The sequence below is a fragment of the Apium graveolens genome, chromosome 9 (assembly GCF_009905375.1).
Source record: "Apium graveolens cultivar Ventura chromosome 9, ASM990537v1, whole genome shotgun sequence".
NCBI lineage: Eukaryota > Viridiplantae > Streptophyta > Magnoliopsida > Apiales > Apiaceae > Apium > Apium graveolens.
The window spans coordinates 47,828,706-47,847,550 of NC_133655.1; positions in this window are offsets into that span (position 1 = coordinate 47,828,706).

Consider the following 18,845-nt stretch of genomic DNA (forward strand, 5'->3'; position numbering starts at 1 on the left):
GGATCAGCCCTTCGTACTGCATGCATAAAATTCTGCTAGAGGAAGGTAGCAAGCCGACTGTTGAGCAACAATAAAGACTTAATCTTATCATGAAAGAAGTGGTGAAGAAAGAAATTCTAAAGTGGCTGGATGCAGGAATCATATACCCTATTCCCGACAGTTCTTGGGTGATCCCCATGCAATGTGTACCTAAGAAATGAGGTATTACTGTGGTAGCAAATGAGAAGAATGAGCTCATCCCCACTCGAACAGTCACAGGATGGAGGGCATGCATGGACTACAGAAAGTTGAATAAAGCCACATGGAAGGATCACTTCCCTCTTCCATTTATTGATCAGATGCTTGACATGTTGGATGGTCATGAGTATTATTGTCTTCTGGATGGCTATTCGGGTTACAATCAGATTTGTATTGCACCAGAAGATCAAGAAAAGACTACTTTCACTTGTCCATTTGGCATGTTTGCTTTTCGCAGAGTTTCTTTTGGCTTATGTGGTGCACCTGCCACTTTTCAGAGATACATGATGGCTATATTCTATGATATGATTGGAAATAATGTCGAAGTTTTCATGGACGACTTCTTTGTCTTTGGACATTCATTTGATGAATGTTTGAATAATCTCCGTTCGGTGCTCAAAAGGTGTGTGGAAACTAATTTGGTGCTCAATTGGAAAAAATGTCACTTCATGGTGCAACAAGGCATCATTCTTGGGCATAAAGTCTCTAGCAAAGGCCTTGAGGTGGATAAAGCCAAGGTGGGGGTCATTGAAAATCTTCCGCCACCTATTTCTGTGAAAGGAATCCATAGTTTTCTTGGTCATGCGGGTTTTTATAGGCGTTTCATCAAGGACTTCCCTAAGTTATCTAAGTTGTTGTGCAACTTACTCGAGAAAGATGTGCCTTTCAAATTTGATAATGAATGCTTGGCAATATTCGAGACTCTCAAAAAGAGTTTAATAACTGCACCAATTATTACAGCACCTGATTGGACAAAACCTTTTGAGATGATGTGTGATGCAAGTGATTATGCAGTGGGAGCAGTTCTTGGGCAGCGCAAGAATAATATCTTTCATGTGGTCTACTATGCTAGTAAGACGCTAAATGGAGCTCAAATTAACTACACCACTACTGAGAAGGAGCTCTTGGCTATAATTTTTGGTTTCAAAAAATTTATATCTTATCTATTTGGGACAAAGGGGATAGTATTCACTGATCACGCTACCATTCGCTATCTGGTCTTAAAGAAGGATTCGAAGCCTAGAATTATTCGTTGGGTGCTCTTGCTACAGGAATGTGAGTTAGAGATCAAGGATCGAAAAGGTACTGAAAATCAAGTAGTTGACCATCTCTCTAGATTGGAGAATCCCGATTCTACTTCCCGTGATATGACATTGATCAACGATTTTTTTCCGGATGAGCAGTTGTCCGCAGTTCAAGAGGAAGAGCCACGGTTCACAGACATTGTGAACTATCTTGTCAGCAATATAATGCCTCCTAATATCAATGCGGCTCAAAAGAAGAAGTTTTTGCATGAGATGAAGTGGTACATGTGGGATGAACCATATTTGTTTAGACAAGGAGCTGACCATATCATCAGGAGATGTATCCCATTCTGTGAGACGGAGGGGATATTACGAGACTATCATTCCACAGTTTATGATGGACATTATGGTGGTAAAAAGACAACAACTCGTATTCTTCAAGCAGGTTTTTTCTGGCCTACGTTGTTTAAGGATACACATCAGTTTGTTTTAAGGTGTGATCATTGCCAAAGAGTTGGGAATCTTACTAGAAAGGATGAGAAGCATTTAAATGTCATGCTTAAAGTTGAGGTCTCCGATGTTTGGGAATCAATTTCATGGGACCATTTATCTCATCCTGCAATAATCAGTACATCTTGCTGGCAGTCAATTATGTCTCAAAATGGGTAGAAGTCAAGGTTCTACCGACGAATGATGCAAAGGAAGTGTTGAGTTTTCTTCATAAGCAGATATTCACAAGGTTTGGAATGCCACGAGTTATCATAAGTGATGAGGGGTCGCATTTTTATAATCGTAAGTTCACTTCTATGATGCAACGCTACAATGTGAATCATCGCATCGCTACTGCCTATCATCCGCAAACTAATGGTCAAACTGAAGTATCTAATAGAGAGATCAAGCGCATTCTAGAGAAAGCTGTTTGTCCGTCAAGGAAAGATTGGTCTTTGAAGCTCGATGAAACTGTTTGGGCTTATAGAACAGCGTACAAGACTGCACTTGGGATGTCTCTGTTTCGACTTGTCTATGGTAAGGGATGTCATTTACCTGCGGAGCTTGAGCATAAGAGTAATTAGGCATTGAAGAAGTTAAACCTTGATCTAGATGCAGCTGGGAAGAAGCGAATGCTTCAGTTAAATGAACTTGATGAATTTCGACTTTAAGCGTACAAGAATAACAAAATGTACAAGGAAAAAGTAAAAAGGTGGCACGACAGGAAGCTATCTCCTAAGTCATTTATGCCAGGGCAACAAGTTCTTCTATTCAACTCTCGTCTCCGACTTTTTTCTGGAAAGTTGAAATCAAGGTGGTCTAGACCATTTATCGTCAAAACTGTGTTTCCACATGGAGCGGTGGAGATTTTTTAGAACGATCCGGGCCAAGCATTCAAAGTAAATGGACAAAGATTGAAGCACTATTATGGGGATACGGAAAACTGGGAAGTGGTTAGTGTCGTGTTATTGTCAACTTGATCGAACTACTCTACGTCAAGCTAATGACGTAAAAGAAGCGCTTCTTGGGAGGCAACCCAAGATATGAGACCATAGGAACCCTTAGAATTTAGTACTCTATCCAAAAAACCAAAAATATAATAAAAACACTTACAAATTTTTTTTTCCAGGAACCTTCCAGGTGCCCGCCTGCAGGTTCCAGGCGGCCACTTGCTGGCAGGCGTCCGCCTGCTGGTTCCAGGCGACCGCCTACGGACCTGGATTTTGAAAAATACAACACCACAACATTACAAACCCCATTACCCACGAATTCTTCCTACAAATTAGCCTCAACCCCATATACACTCCCATATACTTTCAACTTACAAACCCTTTCCTACACACAAAATACAACTCTCAAACTCTTATTCTCAGTTTCAATGGCCCCAAAGAGATCTCGAACTGTCGATAGCAGCAATACCATTCCTACTGCTGATTCTTCAAGGGATACTGCTGCGAGGCCCCGATTGGTGGATAGGTCTACTGAGGAGGAGTATGATAGGCTTCTGACTAAGGTAATTCTGAAGGAGAGGGGATTTTTGCCATCAGGGAGGGATGGTGAGTTATTGCCGATGATTGCAGAGAAGGGTTGGATTACTTTTTGCGAGTCACCTGAGGCGGTCCCGATGAGTGTTGTTCACAAGTTCTATGCGAACGCCAAGGCCGACAAGAATGAGTATTCTGTTGTTCGGGGGTTTACGGTTGATTATCAGCCCGAGGCGATTCACCATGTTATTGGGCAGCGACAAAGGAAGCCCCAGAAGGAGAATTGGAATGAGAAGACCCCCGAAGATTTTGACTCAGATTTGATTATTGCTACTCTCTTTCAGCCAGGCACGGTGTGGAAGTTTAAGACGGGATCCAACGAGTATCGTTCTTTCCCGGCTGTTACAATGAATATGTATGTCCATGCATGGAATGCCTTTATTTGTGCTAATATTTTGCCTTCTTCGCATGCACATGAGGTTACAGTTGAGAGAGCCTGGTTGTTGTAGGGGATTCTGAATGAGGAGTATTATGTAGACCTTGGTGAGTTCATCTACTAAGGGATTTTGAAGTTTTTGAGGGGGATGACGCATTACAACATCCATTATGCCTCTATTGTCATGAAGCTGTGCAAGGCAGTTGGAGTCCACTGGCTTTCTTATGAGCAGCTGCAGATTCCAGCAACTCCTATTGATTCATCGATGCTGAATGCGATGTAGGAGTGGACGGGTGGAGAGCCCGAGGAGCATGGTTTGGGATATCATCTTCTAGGATGACGTCCAGCAGTTGGTGCTACGATGGCTAGGCCCAGTCAGGCTTATGGCGAGGCAGGTTCTTCTAGAGCCCAGGGAGGTGATGGTTCAGGGATGGCTGATGTCCAGTACAGGAGGCTTTCCAGGAGGATGGATGCGATGTATGAGTCACAGAGTAGGTTTGCACAGGAGCTCATCCTAGCACTTGGGACTGCTTTCAGAGGCCTTAGAGCTGGCATCCAGTGGCCCATCTTTGGTGAGGACTCTACTTATCCGCCTCCTGACACTCCACCCTCTCAGGGTGATGATGATGATGATTTCTCTGAGTAGGTATACCCCGTGTTCCTTTCTATTAACTTCACTGGGGACAGTGAAGATTTTAAGTTTGGGGGTGGTAGTTAAGGAACATATTTGTGTGTGTGTCATGTAATTGCATATTCATGTTAGTTTAGTTCATATAGTTGCACATTTTTTGCCATATAGTTTTTTTTTATTATTTTATAGCTTTATTTATCATATCATATAGCTCATGCATATACCATGATCCCTTTGTGATGCTTTACCAATTGATATGTGATATTGATGCGAGTGTAGTGATAGCGTTAGAGTGATGTTGAATCTTGTTAGATTGACATGCATGCTAGAAACACTTGTATTTCACTAAGTCTTAGAGTATGCTTAAGGACTAGATTGTTGTTATGGTTTGATGGTTTTTGAGGTTAATCTATTGCTTATGCTTAGAATATATGATAGGCTCTTAATGATAAAAGGCATGAACATATAAAATTGGAGTAAAAATTGGAATTCATTGCTAGTTATGGTTAGGCGTCAAATGGCTAGTAGCCGGATCATATTGTATGCGAGTAGTCTAGGGTTGAGCAAGATGTAGCGAAACGCACTTGCTCAGAAATTGAAAAAAAAAGAGAAAAAAAAGCATTGAAAAAAAAGAAAAAAAAGAAAAGAAAACAAATATGGTTTAGTGCATAATTGATCACGAGTGAGCTCTTTGGTATTCGAGTTATTAAGTTCTTAGGGGACTTTGTGCCTAGTGACCTAAGGCTTTTATAGTCTGGGATCCGCTGACCCAACATTCGCTAAATACATGCCATTGCATAAGTCTTTTGTGGACCTCACTCATTGCACGATCAAATAAGCAGTTATTTATTGTATTGAATAAAAGCATGATTTCGTAATAAGCTCCAGTGATCTTGAAGTGTTATAAGTCATTTTGTGTTTAGAATATATTCTTCGTATAATCTTGTGATTGCCTTGAGGATAATTGATTTATGATAATTGATCTAGTTTCAAAGCATATCTGTTAAGCATTTGCACACACCACGTTTCTAGTTGTATGTTAGCTTGCGTGTTTTGATTGATCTTTAGTCGCCTAATTGCAGTTGTTGAGATGTTATGTGTTGGTTGGTTTAGTCATTGCGATGGGGATCGCTATATTTCATGTAGTTTACATTCATGCATGTTTTTATTTTGTTTTTGAGTTTGTGACGCTTGAGGACAAGCATCGATTTAAGTTTGGGGTTGTGATAAGTGGAATTTTATACCACTTGGGACGTCTTATAATGGCTTGAATTGATGTCTTGAAATCAAGTATTTTGTGTATTTGATGCGTTTTTATAGTGTTTATGTATTTCAGGGTATAACTTGCGTAATTAGGGAGATTTCATCATAATAACCCTATGGGAGTACTTGGGATTAGTTGCGGGGAGTTGTGAGAAGAATTCAGCAAAATCAGAAGCCGAAAGTGAGATTTTCCAGAAGTTGTGCAGGTGCCCGCCTGGGATATGCAGGAGACCGCCTGGAGATGCAGGCGCCCGCGTGGGAACTGAGGCGGCCGCCTGGGGTCGTAAATTTAGAATCTGGATTTTATAGTTCAACTTCTATTGGGCTTCTGAGACTGCTGTTTCATGTGGACTCTTATATAAACCTACTTGAGAGACGTTTCACAATAACAAGTAACAAGCAAGGGGCAATGAGAGAAGATTAAGAAGACCGTTTTAGCATACCACAATGAAGAAGAGGAAGCATACGTTATCTTGTGATTCTTTTATTCATTGGAACAGTGGATGCTAGTTTTCTTTACTTTGAACCTTAATACTTTTGTAACATACTCTGTTTTTATTAAGTATTTTTATTAGTTTATATCGTTGTGTGATTATCATGTTTTTATATGAACCCATAGTGAAGATGAGTTATATCATGGGCTAATCGTGATCATGGGGTCGTAGCGGATTTACTATGGATTTCTTTAGTTTATTGTTTAATACCTTGGTATGTGATGAGTGTATGATATCTAGCATAGGTTGTGCTTATTCGTCTTATGTGTATCACGAACATATAAGTTATCCTGTTAATCTCTTGTGAAACGACAGTGAATCTTGAGATTTAGAACTTGCCATGCTAGCATAGGTTCATGTATTGTATGCATGATTAGTGGGTAATTCTAACCGTTTTACTTGCCCTGTGTAATCATAATGAATAACTTGTGCTTAAATCGTTATGTTGTCAAATTCTTGAGATATATAGGGTCTCAACATAATTGATGCCTATTCAACTTCTATCTTAATTGTGGATTCTTGGTAGAATGGTACTTGTGCAACAAAAGTTGGCTTTTATCAGTTTCGTGTTGTTCGATTAATATCATCACTGTTACATGCTAAGGGTAATAACAATAACTATTGAATGAAGTAGTAATGAAGTTATGATCTCATGTGTGTTTAATATTGTTAATTCAAGTGTAAATTTAAGTGTTTAATTCTCATAGTTAATAGTAGTTAATAATTAGTTAATCAACCTTAAGTGTTATTGTCTTGACATTGAGAAGTAATCATACATTGGTGAGTAAGTGTTAATTGAACATAATTAGTCAGAGTCTTTGTGGGAATGAACTAGAAATCATTCTATATTACTTGCGAACGCGTATACTTGCGTGAATTATTAGCGCATGCTTTGTGCCTAACAATAGGGAGTTAAAACATTTTATAATTTTTTACCTACTTTTCTTTCTCTAATCCATCTTATTCTCTCTCTAACTAATATTCTTTGAAGCTATTTTCTTACAGGCCTTTTATCAAACACCTTGTGTACACTCTATTTTCTCACTTAGTTTTCACAGAAATGGCACCCAAAGACATCATTTTCAATGGAGCTAAGTTTGTTCCTAACAACTACTTGGCTATACTGAGCAAGGATGAAGCCCCATCATAACTTCACTTCATACAAGATTTTCTATCTGGAAGTGAGATTGGGTATGCTTTGACCCAACCTGAAGCAATCTCAGGGACTCATGTGCTGGAGTTCTGGAGGTCAGGAGTTTATGATGATGGTGGTGCTAATGGGTCCCTAAGCATCATATTTACAACAGGGGAGGATGCACATGTTGTGACTTTGGCCACAGTTCGAAAAGCACTCCAATTGCCAGAAAATTGCACTTATTCAATAGTTGAAGAGCCAGCTCTTCAACAGCTAATGGCCAATCTGGGCTATGAGAAAAGTTTGTCAAAGCTTTGGCAGTTGAATAGACCCTACATCAGGAGGGAGTTGAGCTTCTTCTTTGACTGCATCACAAGAACCTTTGCAAACAAGTGTTCAAACTTTGATGCAATTCCTATCATAAGTCAGCAAATTGGGTATGCTCTAATTACTCAATCTCATTTTGATTATGCTAATGATGTACTAGGATTCCTAGGTGATAGGATGTCAGAAGATAGGAATACGGTCTATTTTGCTAGATTCTGTTAACTTATTTACAGTTTCTCTTGCTCTGATGCACCCCAGGTAGCAAGTGAGTTGATTTTACCATTTAAACTTGCTAAAAGAGCTTTTACTGATTTATTATTAACTTATAATAAGAAAGCTGTTCTAAGACACCTCAAAATTCCATAATCAGTCAAACAGTTTTTAGTAAACTCTGACCCAGCCACATACACTACTAAATATCATGATGTCCAACCATCCCAACCTCCATCAACACCTACACAACCAACCACCTCTTAACCTCAACCAACTCAACCTACCATCAGAACATACTTCCAACCAGCTCAATCCTCACAATAACAACCATCAGCACCTATCATCAGACCTTCATCTTCCAGGCCTAAGAGGGAAAAGTCTGTTCCTCAACCTCCACTAAAGAGAAGGAATATGATTATAAGGGATGAGTCGGATGATGAAGAAGCACAGGTTCATGCATCAGATTTTGTGACTGAAGAAGCTGAAGGGTCAACCCATCAGAATTTAGATGAAGCTTCGGGTGTAGGTCATTTGAAGAGGAAAACTGTAAGTTCCGATGTAGATCAAACAACTCATTCACTATCAAGGAGATTAAAGAAAATAAGGGCAAAAAGGCACATGGCTAAGCCTCCATCTGAGGATACTACTAAAGCTGAGGAAGGGGATCAGGAATCTCTGATCTTAAAGCCAATTGTGATTGAATCTTTGGAACCTCCAGCTCAAGCCAAAGACACTGCTAATGATACATTGATCACTCCTATTGTCTCTCCAGTCAGAGAACACCAGTTGAAGATTCAGGATTAAGTCCTGAAATTGACTTTCAAAGGCTGATTATTCCTACTGTTTTATTTATGGAAGCTCCAACCACAGCAGCTCAGCCATCAACAGTCAATTCTCCTATTTTACAGGCTGAGATACCAACAACTCCTATTCTGGAGATAAATCCTGATGATCGGAATTTAGATGAAGTTGTTCCAGAATCTCCAGTTGCCTCACATACTCTTGTACTGTCAGAGGATAATGAGTCTTCTTCCAGTTCTGAAGACAGTGTTTCTGTTGATACTCCAGCTCCCACTCTAGAAAATGAGGCACTTATTAAGAAGTTTGTTGAGCAAGATGCTCCTATTCCTTGGGAAGATACTCACAGAGGTGTGGAGTGGACCAAGAAGTGGAATGAAACTGATTTCATTCCAAGCTCTAAAGTTCTGACATAGCACATTGCTAAGGCTGATGAGCTGATGACAAGTTCTGATTTTAAGACTTAACTCAAAGTCACAGCTCTAAGTGTCAAGACTCTTCAAGGTCAACACTCTACAACTCATTAAAAGGTTGACGAACTTCTTGAAAAGGCTGAAAAGCTGGATATGGAGACCAAGCTTGATAAAAAGGGGTTTATCATACCTATTTCTGAGAAAGTTGAAGCCATTGAGAAGTTTCAAGAATAGCAACAGGCCCAGATCACTGAGGTCCTACAGAATCAAGCATCTCAAAAAGCTCAATTGGATGAAATCCAATCTTCAGTTGAACTTCTTCTCTCTCTCCTACTACCTGATGATGCCAAAAAGGGGGAGAAGGTAAGTAAGTCCAATTGCTCAATCACTCAAATAATGGAGAAGAAGGATGACAAAGGTGATGACCAGGGAAACTCTGATAAGAGCGGAGGTCAAGGTCAAGGGAAGAGCGGCAAGTTTTCTTCAAGGAAACTAAATACTGATGCAAGAAAATCTTCTACTCAAAAGAAGACAAGTTCTGAAGCTGCTCAAACTCAAAATATGATAGCAAGTGCTGATAATCAAAATCTGATATCAAGTTCTGATAAGCAAAGTCAGATGACAAAGCCTAATGTTCTGATACAAGGTGGAAGTTAAGACTCTCAGAAGTTTTTGCAAACTCTGAAGCTAAAGGGGAAGCAGACTATAGTCTACTACAAGGATCCCAAAATTCAGACACTTGATGAAGAGATTACTAGAAGATTATTTCTGAAACATAATCCTGGAATGGATTTAGAAAATCTCAAGGAGGAAGAAGCTAGATTTAAAGCTGAAAAGACAAATCTAAAGCCAAAAGCTTCTGTTATATAGAAACCTCCAAAGCCTAAGGAAAAAGGCATTGTGATCAAGGAGAAATCAAATACTGAGGCATCAAAGTCCAAAACAAGATCACAGGCTGAGATTGATCCCAAAGACAAAGGGAAGGGAAAAGTTGATGAACCAATAAAGCCATAGGAGATGAAAATTCCTCAAATCCTGATGAAACCTGTGTGCAAACTGGTTCAAGTTCATGATGATACTCTTGTTGAAGATGAAGATGTTCAAACTCTGAAAAGAAGGAAGATAACTGAAGAATCCAAGATAACCTTTAACAAGTCTCAAGTTGTTCAGAGTGAAGAACAGCAAGCTACAGAAGAAACAGCAAGTTCTAACAAGGTTATTAAGACATCAACCTCTGACAGTGCTCAAGTTGATTTAGACAAGATGAAAGTAGCTGATAAAAAGAAACTTCTATGGAAAAATGTCAAACCATCAGATCCAAAGAAAAGTCAATTGCTGTCTGATTTCATCACTATTGGGTTAAATTCTAGAAAACCAAGAGACAGGGCTGGACTAGGTTCTGATGAAGCTAAAATCAAGACATGAGTTGAAGTTGCTACTAGAGATCCATTTTTGCTAACTGCCAAACCTCTTGAAGATGTTATACAGAAACACCTTGATAAGGTTATCTCTGTTCAAGTGGTACTGGATGCTCATGATAAGCATAATGTCAAAGAAAATCTGATTCTATTTCTTGAAGATGGAAGGACATATCAGATGTCAGAATCAGATGTGCTGAACAAATATTTGAAAGAACTTCAATTCTTTCATTATCTTTTAGAGATAAAATCTGATATTACCAGGAGATCGTCAAATTTCATATTGAAGTAATTCTGAAAGAGAAATGTCTATGCTACAATGAAGATTCTTCTCATCCAAGGGTAATAAGACTGGATGATGGTTTAGAGAGAAACCATATTTCTGCTCTAAGGACTACAATCTACCAGATTGGAATTCAGAATGAAGAAATGAAGCAAGTCAAGACTACAATAGCTCAAGTCCTGAAGAATAAAGAAGAAAAGTAGATATCAAACTTTGTCAAGAATCATTTTGGATTCAGTTTGACTCAGTGAGATTGGTAAAAGCTATAAGGATTGTAAGTTGTAGTTAGTTATCTAGTTAAACTTTTATTGCATTTGTACTTAAAATGTTTTTGACATCATCAAATCTATTAACTTGTATATTTTGCTTAATTTACAAGTTGGGGGAGATTGTTAGATATATTTGAGATGTCATGTCTAATATGATTTGTGTTTAGTTTTCAGAACTTAACAACAGGACATACCAGGACTTACTGAAATCAGGACTTACTGGAAGTCAGAACTTAATATCATAACTTAAGGTCATATCAGAACTTAAGTGCGGGAAGACTTTCAGATAAGGAATGAAGTTAATTTACAGGAGAAGATCGAGAATAAAACAATAGAAGATATGAATAGAAAGAGTTAGAGGACTAGAAGACTTGTAGAAGATATCTCATTGATATATTTTAGGAGACATAATTGTATTCCATATCAATTAGAATATATCTTGTAACTGTGTACTATATAAACACAGACTTAGGGTTTACACTATATGTGTTATCATTATTAAGAAACACAGACTGAGAGAGAACAACAGTTCATATTATAACAGAGTTTATTAAATATACTTGATCTTTGTTACATGCTCTTGTTGAAATCAATTTGTGTAACGCCCCCAAATCCGGGGTCAGAGGATTTGGTCGTCACTATGAAACCTCAATCCAAATTAACCTGTTTAATCAATAAATAAATGCCAGCGGAAGATAATTAGCATAAATGACCCCTAACTACTCCAAGATCTTTTAAGGTTACAGTTCTAGAAACAAGATATCCAAATTCCACAAATAAATTTTTCTCACTTTCTTTTAAAACTCTTTTCAATAATTTTCAATATCCAAACTTAACCCGCTAGTATAACTTCGAAATGAAGTATACTAGGCCCAAATAAAATATACAACTATAATATAATATAATATAAACAACTTTACACAATAAAACTTACACTAGCCCGCAAACCCTGGACCAACCACCTTCCAAGAGCTTCTTCTTGCTTCCTCGAATTTCGCAGCTAAGTAGCGCAAGCTAATCCTCACTGGAGGTTAAATTTAAAAACAGGAAAGTATGAGCGAAAGAAATGCTCAGCAAGTTCATTATAGCATATATAGGGTCTTTTGATATAAAACCGATATCTGCATTAGAGCAGAACATTTAAAATCATAATTGCTGAATTATAAACTCTTTTTGATATTTTCAAGCGAAAGGCTTCAGCAATACTTTGAATCTTGACGAGAATAAAACTCGTAAAACAGTGTTTACGGAAATATCGTAAACCACAATAACATGAAACAATGATCATGGAAGGAATCATAAACTTTACTCAAAACCGAACTCTTGAAATTAATACTTATTTTATTATCATATAAAATTAGATATCACTACGAACTTTAATGCTCACAACATCCCATACTGAAGTCAACACCAATCATCTGTACTAATACCACCTTTGATATTTAACAACAAACTAAGTATTCTCAAAATAAGAAACTGAATCAAAACCACATTTCATCTTTTATCCGAAAACAAAATACTTAATAAATCATTCCTTGTAAGATGTCAAAAGCAATATAATAATTTAGATTGGAATCCTCAAACGACGGTGTGTTGCCGCCGGTGATCAGCCGCGGAGCAACACCGGTATGCCTAAGCATATCCAACTAAACAAAGGGGTACCCAAGGCACATATCGGCCTAGCAAGGTGTTATATCCTGTATAACACATAGCTCACGCTGGACCGCCGCCACGGCCTCTTACGCAACCATCCAATCTTAAAACATTTTTATTGAAAGGGGTCATAATACTCGACACCCTTATAAATTTTATTCGCCCATTCACTTGGGCAGAAAACCAAAACAACATCATCTTTCTCAAAATCCACAACATTTATAAATCCGATAATTGGATAAGTAAAATCACTTAGCTACTCTGAACATAGAATAACGGAAAAATACTTGCATAAACAGAATTATTTAATTCAGCGATATGTAAAACATTTATTGATTCTAAACTGAGAATAGGGAAAGCAATACTTGCATGATATGATTCAAAATAAATATCACTTGAACAATAAGTGATGATAGAAATACTTGCCTTTGAGATTTTAGCAGTTAGTCACACTCGCAAAACCACATCTATTCTGACATTCTGTCTCACAACATCACCGTCCTTCTTTTCAACACTTGACTGATATGCTGCTCCTGCGATTGCTAGAAGCCAGATGCCCAATACCATTCCATCTCATTCTTTATCCAACGTCTTGTCCTGATCAACTCGAATGATCCGCATCTATAATTAAAAGATACAACTTTAATTGTCTAAATGATAATTACTTGACGAACGGCGCGTCAAAACCCTATCGTCTACCCATACGATAGCCCACATATAAATATAACAGACAAACACAGGACTCTTAATCCACACACACACATAATTCACATAGCACATAAGCACATAACTCATGTATCACTTAATTCATATCACATATGACTCAGTTCGTCAAAAGGGTCGACTCGATATGTTTAAAACTGAAATCAGGTCAAAAATATGATTTTTCGATCAATAATCGACTCAGAATAACTTGTAAAACAAACGACCTTTCAAAACAAAAAGGATTTGGGTCTCGAAAGTATTTTTAATGAAAGAGGAATATTTTTCTGAGTCTGTACGCGTTCGTTTCGTATTAAACAGACGAACGGTTGATTTATTATGAATTTTTGAACATTTTTCGGAATAAAAACGATCTCCGAATCATTTAATAATAAAATAATAGGGCTCAAACACCTTAAAATAATTTTATAAGATTTATCGAGCCTGGAAAATAATTTAAAATAATATCTTAAAGCTCGAAACTATTTTTCAGAATTTTTAAATCAATTTTAAATAATTAAATCTAATTAAATAATCAATTAAAATTAATTAATAACTAATTAAATTAATTAATCAATTAATATTTAAATTAATTGAATAATTAAATAATTAATTATCAACTAAAATTAATTATTTAAATAATTTGGATTTATTTTTAAATTAAAAATAAATTTTCAGAATTAAAATAATGATTTTTAAAATAAAAATGAATTTTCAGAAATTATAAATAGGATTTTGAATTATTATTAAAACAGAAAATTACAGAAACAGACTTATGGAAATTGATTTGGGGAAAAAATGAATTGAAATCGGGTCGAAAATTGGGTTAAAAACGGGTCAAACCGGGTCGTCAAGAAACCCAAGAACAAGCCGGAAATTCGCAGATTCCGGCGAGTCCTCCGGGTTCCGGCGAACGCCGTTCAACCTCCTGTGTCCCGATTTTGCAATTCTTTTCAATACAAAAATGATTCACAGTCGTATCAAAAACACAAACACAAGAATCATCTTCACAAACGATCCAAAGATCGACAGCTCCGGCGGAAACCGCCATTAACGCCGTTAGCAAGCTCCAGATTCCGGACAACTCGACTTACGTGATTCCGCAATCAAACAATAAACTTTTATACATAAATCGACTCTAAGAAACCTACTGAAGCTATTAATACCATCAAAATAATCCAACAATCAGTCAATAAGAAACCCCTAATTCTCGAATATAAACCCTAAAATCGATTTTAAAATCCACTAACCTGAGGTATGATTTGATGATATAAAATGGTGGAGAATCATCTGTGATTCATTTTGGTTATTCATACTTGTGATTTGGTGTTCAATAACGCCTTCAAAATTGACTTTGATTTTCAGAATTTTTCAAGAACACCAAGAACACATATTCAAGAAATTTTCAGAAAATTAAACCTCAATTTCTATATGATATTGAACTCAGTTTTTGACGTATAATATACCAAACTGACCAAAAAAACATGCTCTACAACATGGAAGCATCAAATCACATCAACAACATCAAGAACAAAAATTCATCATTTAATTATCAAATAATTCGAATATAAATAATTAAATAAGAAAATTACTGTGATTTCTGGGCAGAAACTGATGATTGATTCAGAAAGAAGATTTCGAGAGCTTCGTTTTGATATGCTGCACGCCCGAATCGGAGTTCGATAACGCCTTCGTTCGTGTGTTTGATTCTCGGGAACGTATCGGTTTCTCGGGTTTTTCTCTGTATTTACGGTGTTTTAACTGGTTGCAAATGAATAAACGGAATAAACGAAATAAGAAATAGGCTATTTATATTTATGGAATATTAGATCGTTCTGGATCGGTTTGGATCATTTTGGATCATTAAATTAGTTGCTTAGCCGCTAAGTAACTGCAATAACGATCCGATTCAATACCAAAATTGGATAATTATCAAAACCGAGCTTTTTATAAAACAATATATACGGGAATAATATAAAAATATCCCGTCTCTCGAAAATACGGGTTTTATTGATTACCGAAATAACTATCGTATCGAAAATATTGCGCCGGGCCACGCACGGGTCAAACCGTAATCCGGATTGAAAAAGTCAAAACACGGAAAATGTCTGGAATTACCAGATTAGGTTAGGAAGGAGTTTTCGGAAGAGTTTCGGGTTGTAAAAACGCAAAAACGGTTGAAGTCGGATGATTCCCGGCTTTATAAAATAATTTTGGTAATTATTCAAAAAAAATAATTAATAATTCATAAATCAATATAAAATAATCTAACAGTCCAAAAATTACCAGAAAAATATCACAATTATCTATATTTTATTCTGGACATATAAAATTTCAAATACTCAAATAATATCACATCTAAACACCCAAACATCAATTCCACTTATCAGATAATTCACCAAAATTCACCTAAAATCACATAATAATTCCAATTAATAATAATAATAATATTTGAAAATATGGGATATTACAATTTGATTGTATAAACACTGTATTCAACCCCCTTCTACAGTGTTGTGTGACCAAACAAAATATTTTAAACTTATATAAACACATAATTTTTTTTTTGTTTATCACAAAATAGTTACAGAATTTAACTACGACTACTACCACCACCACCACTACGACTACTACTACTACTACGACTACTACTACTACTACTACTACAACGACTACTACTACTACTACTACAACTGTAATAACCCCAATTTTTGAGAAATTTTGAAACCCTTATGAATAGTGTTTTTGCTGAACGAGAAAACTTTTCATGCCACACTATGTAGGGGTTCTGATATGGATATTCTGAGATTTTATTAGTACTTTATATGGAATATAAGTGTATGTAAAGATCGTCAGAATCCAATTCCGAACACTTTGATTTTTCCCGGAAATCCACAAGATACGGAGAGAATTGAGTATAAGGTAACAGGATAAAAAGGATTTAAATTAAAGGATTATAATAAAGGATCATAAAAAGGAATATAATGTATTGAGAAAGGTTAAGGGAACCTAAGTAATAAGATCCCGGGTATGATCCTTCAAACGATAAACGAGAACGAAAGTTAAGCGAACCGTATAACAGATCAGCGGTCATTAGGCAAACGATTAGGAAGTTAATCAAAGGGATTAATGGGAATGATGTCATCCAACCAATAGAAAGAAGACAAGGAAGGAAGGATGACATCATGAGGATGAGGTAAGCATGACATGGGAAGGAAGGAGGTGTGGTTGAATAAGAACCACACAAATTCAAGGGCAAGGTAGTAATTTGCTAAATCAAATACAAAAAAAAACCAAGCCAACCAAGCTAGCAAAATCATTTCATCAAAAAATCAAAAACAACCAAGGCATGAGTTCATCTTGCTCTCGGCTTTTTAGCATTTTCAAGGCATAGATTTTTCAAAATCAAAGATCAAAGCTTCCTAAATTGGTAAAAAAATTCCCTAATCATCTTCATGCTTAGTTATGGCTATATCATGAGTTTAAGCCATTAATTCTTTCTCAAACTTCTTCATTTAATCAATGAAGAAGACAATGAATAGTGTTTTCAAGATTTTTAACTTGAAGTTTGTCTTGTTTTCTTGAAGATCCAAGCTTTCTTAAAACTTCTCCAAGCTTCTTAAGGCTTCCTAGCTCCACCCACCACTTCAAGGAAGGTATACCATCTCCTAACCCTAGATTCCTATATATTATAGGATGATTTTGAGTAGTGGGTTGATATTGTATCTTGTTGTTATGATTTAGAGTTTGAGATTTGGTATGGTAGTGAATGGAATGGTAATTATTGTGGTTTTGATTTAAAAGAACTTAAGAATGATTAAAGTTAAGTTTAAGCATAAGTATGAAAGATTAAATTGAATTGGTTGGGGTGGTTATGATGTGATAAGGATGGAGGTTGGTTGTATGTTGGATTTGAGGTTGATTTGGGTTGTTTGTGAATGGGTTAAAATTTGGAAATCGCGTAAACATAGCCGTCGTAACGTCCGATTTTCTTTGGACTGTTTTTGTGTATAGCATTAGGACCCGAGAACCCCCTGCTAGATTGTGACCACTGCCATGTTTAGATAGCTCATGTTACGAGCTTCGTTTTGATATGTAGTTCGTTCGATTCCGATTTACGGTTTAGGAGAAACGACCGTTTCAAGTAACGGCGTTTCGCGAACGAAACTTTTCCCCTCGCCTTACTTTGAAATGTAGGTTAAAGACCAAAAAGGGTTAATTAATGCATGAAACATTTATGGTAAGTGTTTTAGGCAATTGGTAAGTCACTCGAGAAGGAATCGCTTTAAAACTCGTAAAGGTTAAATTATTAAAAATGGTGGAGCCGAGGGTACCCGAGTGACTTAAGCGAATCAGTGAGCGCAAAACAAGCGTTAGAGTCTAAGTTAGTTAAAGTATAGATTTACAAGTGACTTTGGTTTAATTCCAACTTACTTGTTGTTTATAGGTTACCAGACTCGTCCCGAGCCATTCGTAACCCCCAGTCGCTCAGGCAAGTTTTCTACCCGTTATACTGTTGTTGTGATGTAAATATATGTATATGCATTATCTTGTGATATTGCATGATTGTTATTAGCAAATTTTGCAATATATTGGAGTATGCTAATATGGTATATATGCATGTCTGTTTCATAATCTGATTATCTATCTGTTGATTTCAATGCTTATAGTTGCATAATACCTATGCTAGAGGATAGCGGTATCTTGCATATACCCTTAGTATAGGGACCCAAAGGTGAAAATATTTTCTAAAACCGGGAGTCGAGGATCCCGAGTAGATTTTATATGGATATGGATATATATATATATATATTTATATATATATGGTTATAGTTTTCCAAACTATTAATCGAATAAGGTTTATACGATTACTTCATCTTTTATATTATTTATTGAATAATATTTGAATATTCATTCGAGGACTTATGACTCCTTTTATATTATTTATTGAATAATATTTGAATATTCATTCGAGGGCTTATGACTCAGTTTATATTATTTATTGAATATTATTGAATATTCATTTGAGGATCTATGACTCCGATTATTTGCTGAGATATATTCTTTATTTTATTAAAGAATAATGTTCAATAATCAAACTTATTTTCGATTATTCAAATAAAGATAATACTTTCATATAAGTATATCTTTGGTTATTTAATGTTATTTCAAGTATAAGTTTTAATACTTCTACTTCAATTATTTTTATAAAGATTATTCTTTATCGGAATATTATATTAAATAATAATATTCAGTCATTTTCTAAATATTCTGGGGACTGATTTACTTCATTAAATCAGCCTTACTCCAAACACTCTTTAAAGTGTTTTCGAGTCTTCAAAATGATTTTTAAAAGTCAGAGCGGATCCCAAAACTTTTTTTTTATATTTAAGATCTTCCTTTTAAGGGGATTTAAATACTCGCTCAAAACCTGGGGAATCCGGCTCTGTGGTGTATTTTATATTCGCAACGAGGTTGCAGATTTGGTAAATGAATTGATTACTTGCCCAACGTTCGGGAAGTAAGCCCCTCTCATTGAGTCGGCATAAGCGACAAGCCGGGGTACGGTCTATTA